We start from the raw sequence: 6,198 nt of genomic DNA, 5'->3' as shown, positions 1-6,198 counted from the left end.
ATAAAGTGCTTGAATAAGTAAACAAATAGGGGAGAATATACAGATTTCTCGTGTGGACTGTATATTCAAAAAAATGTATGTAGATATTACCGTCTCAAGGAGATGGAACAGAACTCTCTACTTCTTAGGTGTAGACCGTGCAGTGACTTCCTTCTGAAGGGCTCATCTGGGGAGGGAGGGGAAACAACAGTAAGTCTACAGTGGAAACATCTGATGAACAGCTATGTCAGCCAGGTGCTCATCAAGGTTAACGTCAATAGTGGTAAGTCATCTACCCTTCCTATGATGTGATGAGAATGACCATAATCCCAATCCCATAATGAGAAAAACACCAGATAAATAACAGTAGAGGGAGATTCTGCAGAAGACCTGACCGGTACTCCTCAAAACTGTCAAGGTAATCAAAACAAAGAAAGTCTGAGACATTGCCATAGTCTGGAGGAGGCTAATGATATGATGAGTAAAAGTGGTGTGATCCTGGAACAGGAAAAGGACCTTAGATAAACACCAAAAACTGGATTTGGGTTAATGATAACGTATCAGTATTGGTTCACTACTTGTGACAAATGTAAAATCAATAAGAAGGGAAATTGGGTGTGGGGTATATGGAACTCTCTGTACTCTTTACAACTGTTCTATAATCTAAAACTATCCTAAAATACAGTTTTTATAAGTACAGAGGAAAGAATGGAATAATAAACATACACAATTAGCCTAAAAGAAGATAAGAAAATAGGAACAAATAGCAGATTTCAAATAGAAAGTGCACAGCAAATGGCAAACTTCAAACCATATGATTAATCACATTAAATATAAACGAGCCAAACACTCTGATTAAAATACAGAGATTGCCAGACTGGATAAAAAAAAACAAAAAACAAAAAAACACAACAAAACAAAACAAAAACCCCAAGACCCAACTCTATGCTGTCCACAAGAAACACACTGTAAATATAGAGTCACATCAAAAACAAAAGGGTAGAGGGACGCCTGGGTGGTTCAGTTGGTTAAGCGTCCCACTTCCACTCAGGTCATGATCTCGCAGTTCGTGGGTTCGAGCCCCGCGTTGGGCTCTGTGCTGGCAGCTCAAAGCCTGGAGCCTGCTTTGGGACCTGTGTCTCCCTCTCCTTCTGCCCTGCCCCCCCGCCCCCCGCTTGCACTATGTCTCTCTCTTATGTCTCAAAAATGAATAAACATTTAAAAAATAAAAAATAAAGTAAAAGGGTAGAGGGACACCTGAGTGGCTCAGTTGATTAAGCATCCAACTCTGGATCTCAGCTCAGGTCATGATCTCACAGTTCATGAGTTCGAGCCCCACGTCGGCCTCTGCACTGTCGGCACAGAGCCTGCTTGGAGTTCTCTCTCCCTCTCTTTGCCCCTACCACACTCGTTCTCTCTCTTTCTCTCTCTCTCTCTCTCCCTCAAAATAAACAAACTTTAAAAAATTGTTTAAGCAAAAAGGTAGAGAAAGATATATCATGCAAACAAAAAATATAAAGACAACATAAGAACGTGGAGTGTTTATACTGAGATCAGACCAAGTAGACCTCAGAACAAGAAACATTACCAAAAAAAAATAAAATAAAGAGAGTCACTTCATAATTATGACACCATTTGTCGGGAACAATCAGAAACGTAGATGTACCAAATAACAAAGTTTCAAAATACATGAAGCAAAATTTGACAGGTCTGGGGGGAGGGGGGTATAGACAAATCCGCAATCACAGTTAGAAGTGTTAACACTGCCTCCTCAGTAAATGCTAGAACAAGTGGAGGCGGGGGGGGGGGGGGGAAGCAGTAAAGATATAGAAGACCTGAGCAACACTATTACCCAATTTTGCCTAATAGACATTTATAGAATACTCCGCATAACAACCACATTCTTTCCAATTGCCCAATATATACCACCTATTGGCGGCCCATAAAAACAAGCCTCAAGAAAGTTCAGAGGATTGAAGAGAATGTTCTCCGATCACAACGGAATTAATTTAGAAATCAATAACAAGAAGCATGGGGAAACCCCAGATATTTGGAAATGACACACAATAATATGCAATCTAGCGATCAAAGAAGAGATTACAAGGGAAATTTAAAAATACCTTGAACTCGATAAAATTAAAATGCAATCCACCAGCGGCACCTGGGTGGCTCATTTGGTTAAGCGTCCAAGTCTCAGTTTCGTTTAGGCTCAGGTCACGAGCTCACAGTTCATGGGTTCGAGCCCCACATTGAGCTCTGCACTGACAGTGTGGAGCCTGCTTGGGTTTACTCTCTCTCTCTCTCTCTCTCTCTCTCTCTCTCTCTCTCTTCCCCTCCCCACTCATGCTGCCATTGTCTCTCTCACAGTAAATAAATAAACTTAAAAAAATTTTTTTTAAACATCTGGCTTTAGCTTAGGTCATGATCTCACAGTATATGAGTTCAAGCCCCACATCGGGCTCTGTGTGTTAACAGCTCAGAGCCTGCAGCCTGCTTCCGATTCTGAGTGTCCCTCTCTCTCTGTCCCTCCCTTGCTCCTGCTTTCTCCTCTCTCTCTCTCTCTCTCTTTCCCTCTCCCAAAAATAAATAAACATTTAAAAAATAAATAAACTGACTAATACACTCACTACAATGATTCTATCCACACAGACTCCCACGAAGAGTGTAGTCTCAGGCTCTACGAACTGAGCCAGCCAAGTGACCCAAGAATGTGTCATTTGAACAAAGACTTGAAGCTGGGGCGCCTGGTGGCTCAGTCGGTTGAGCGTCCAGCTTCGGCTCAGGTCATGATCTCACGGTTTGAAGTGGGTTCGAGCCCCGCTTCGGGCTCTGTGCTGACAGCCTGGAGCCTGTTTCAGATTCTGTGTCTCCCTCAAATAACTGGGTCACCAGATTGTGGCATGGGTCCACTGGACCTGGTGTAAAAGTCAATAAAAGAAAACCTCATTTTATTTTTTTAATGTTTATTTATTTTTGAGAGAGACAGAGACAGTGACAGAGACAGAACATCAGCGGGGAAGGGGCAGAGAGAGAGGAAGACACAGAATCCGAAGCAGGCTCCAGGCTCTGAGCTGTCAGCACAGAGCTCAACGCGGGGCTCGAACCCACAAACCAGGGGATCGTTACCTGAGCCAAAGTTGGACGCCCGACCGACTGAGCCACCCAGACGCCGCTGTTCATTTGTTTTGTTTGTTTGTTTTTCGAGAGAGAGACAGGACACAAGTGAGCAAGGTAGAGAGAGAGAGAGGGAGAATCCCATGAGGGGCAGAAAGAAAGAGAAGCAGGGCTTCACCCCGCATCACCCCATGTGGGGCTCATGCTCACCCAAAGTGGGGCTCAAACTCACCAACCATGAGATCATGACCTGATCCAAAGTCAGATGCTTAACCCACCGAGCCACTCAGGCGCCCTATGCGAGTCCATTTCTATAAAACTCTAAAACAGGCAAAAATAACCTCTAATGACAGAAGCCAGAACGGTAGTTGCCCGGAGGGGACAGGAACTGACAGGAAAGGGCCACAGGGGAGCTCATTTCTGGGGTGATGGAAATGTTCTATAGTTTGTCTTGAGTAGCGGTTACTCGGGCATATGCAATTGTCAAAACTCACTGAACTGACTACTTAAGATCTGTGCCACATCATTGAATGTAAATTATACCACACACACACACACACACACACGCACACACACACACACACACACACACACACACACACACACAGGGGGCTCTGGACCAATCAAAGGCAAGGAAGTCGGACCTGCTGATTGGCTTAGGTCTGAACCACACTGTGGGCATCTTAAGAGTCAGCTTCCACCAAAGCAAGGACAGTCACCAAGCCACAACCCTGGGATCATCACCTGAGCCCAAATCAAGAGGCGGACACTCAACCAACTGAGCCACCCAGGCGTCCCGATTATTTCCATCTTCAGGAGAAGTCTGGCACCGGGGATGGAAGGATGAGCTGTGCTCCAGGAAGTTAGGGAGAAAGGGGAGTCGAAGACACATACAATCCCTCCCACTGGTGGCGAGATGGTGTTTCAGAGGGTGGGCTTTCGGTGGCACAGTCGGTGGAGCGTCCAACTTCGGCTCGGGTCATGATCTCACAGTTTGTGGGTTCGAGCCCCACATCGGGCTCTACACTGAGGGTCCTACTTCAGATAGTTCACTTTCCACTGAACAGACCAAGAGAAGAAAACTGACAGCTGTTGGAAAGCGGAGAAGAAATAATTGATTCAGGACTCTGGGAATACTTAAATTTCACTGGAGGAAAAATAAAAGGAATTTTAATGACGAGAAAAAAGTATCTCTCAAAATGAACGAATGAATGAATGAATGAATGAATGAATAAATAAGTTGTTTTTTTTTTTTTTTTTTTAAAGGAGTGTGGGCTTTTCAGTCAAATTGCTTGGGTTCGCATCCTGACTCTACCTTCTCCTGTGTGATCAGGGACAAAGTACTTCAATTCTGTTCTTGGTCAAGCCTTCAGACCTCTCTGGTCTCATCTAATTCCAGTGGCAACAGAACAGGTTCATCAAATGCAGAAATGGAAGGCACAAACCCCTAGAGAGGCTGTGAGAACTAAATGGGCTAAAGCACACAGAGTGCTTGGAACAGTGCATGGAACAGAGTAAGTGCTCAAATATGTTACTAGTAGTAGATTTTGCTATTTCTTAACCCTAAGTAATTCAGAAGTTAAGATCTGCCTGGTAGAAACTCAGAGCTAAGAAAAAGAGAGAGGGAAGGAGAGAGCATGAACTTGTCTTCATTTTGTTTATTTGCTCAGTAAATGTTGACTGGGGTCCTTGGCTTTCTACTTCAGGGCCAGGGCTGACGACCAAGACCGAGTTTAGCCTACATTATATCCATCAGGAATTCTTTGGTTACAAGTGAGAAAAATTCTAACTGGTTTGGGACAAAGGGATATTTTGACAGCTCATGTGATCAAAATTCCGACATGACGGTATGCAGTTGGTTTCGAGAGTACTGGAACCAGGGAAGTAAAAACCAACAGTACTCTCACCCCATCTCTTGTTTGCTTCTCCCTGGTGTCAACCGTATTCTCTCCTCCAGCAGTGGGAAGATGGCCACAGCCAGCACTGGACCTATTCCTTCAAAGCCTCACCACCCATAAGGAAAAGGTGGGTTTTTTTGTTGTGGGTTTTTTGTTTGTTTTTTAGATTTTATTTGTAAGTAATCTCTACGCCCAATGTGGAGATCCAACTTCAACCCCAAGATCATGAGTCACATGCTCTACCAATTGAATCAGCCAGGCGTCCCCATAAGGAAAAGGCTTCTTGCCACCCCCCACCCCCACCCCCCCCCACCCCCCCCACCCCCCCACCAACGCCGCCCAGTCTGCACCCTGCACCCAAAAACCCAGGGAAAGACTCTCATTGATTCCGCCTACACTCGGTTCCAGGCGGGACATAATGATTGGCCCAGCCTGACTTCCTTGTCCATTCCTCAGCCAATCGTGGGAGTATGAGGGGGGCGGGACACATTAAAAACTGGCAGCTCCTAAACAAGGTTGTTTTGGAGTTCCAGTAAACAGTTCTCAGCTAATATTTGCATCCTCTTTCCTCCTATGGTTGGAACCTTGGAGAAGTGCAAGACTCGGGTGGGTCTAGGAGATAGAAGGAGAATGGTTGGGACCTATGGTCTCCCCAGCCCAGCCCAACACAGGTCGCTGCATACAGCACGCGCCCCATTCGTGCTCGTTAAGTCAATGAATGAATGTCCTGTTCCCAGAGGCTGTCCTCTGACGGCCCCAGTTTCCTAGACTCTGAGCTGATCAGGCGTGACGCGGGGACAGGGGTCCCGCACACGTGCGGGCTGTGTCTCAGGGCGCAGACACCAGCCGCGACAGGCGGAACCCTCGCGAGCACAACCTTGAAGACCCCGCCAGCCAGCAGGGCCCAGTTGGGGGCGGGGCTTCCAGACCCCAGCATTTTGGATTGCACCATCTTTCCCCTGTTAGAGGGGAGGGCCGAGATAGGCCTTCTGCATCTTTCGCCAGCCCTTTTACCATTCCCTGACCACCAGGACAATATACTTGCGTCTCTAATAGCCACACAGTCTCCCCCTTCGCCTCATCACACCTCACGGCTGCCCGCAGCCACACATTTCAGGCTTCCCCACCACGACCGCGCAGTGGCTCGCCCCAGTTTGACGCATTGCAGGGCAGGCCGGACCAATCGGCGCCGCGCTCTCATTTCCGC

The sequence above is a fragment of the Panthera leo genome, chromosome E2 (assembly GCF_018350215.1).
Source record: "Panthera leo isolate Ple1 chromosome E2, P.leo_Ple1_pat1.1, whole genome shotgun sequence".
In the NCBI taxonomy this organism is placed as follows: domain Eukaryota; kingdom Metazoa; phylum Chordata; class Mammalia; order Carnivora; family Felidae; genus Panthera; species Panthera leo.
The sequence above is the reverse complement of the archived record's forward strand: the minus strand, read 5'-3'. Positions refer to the sequence as shown.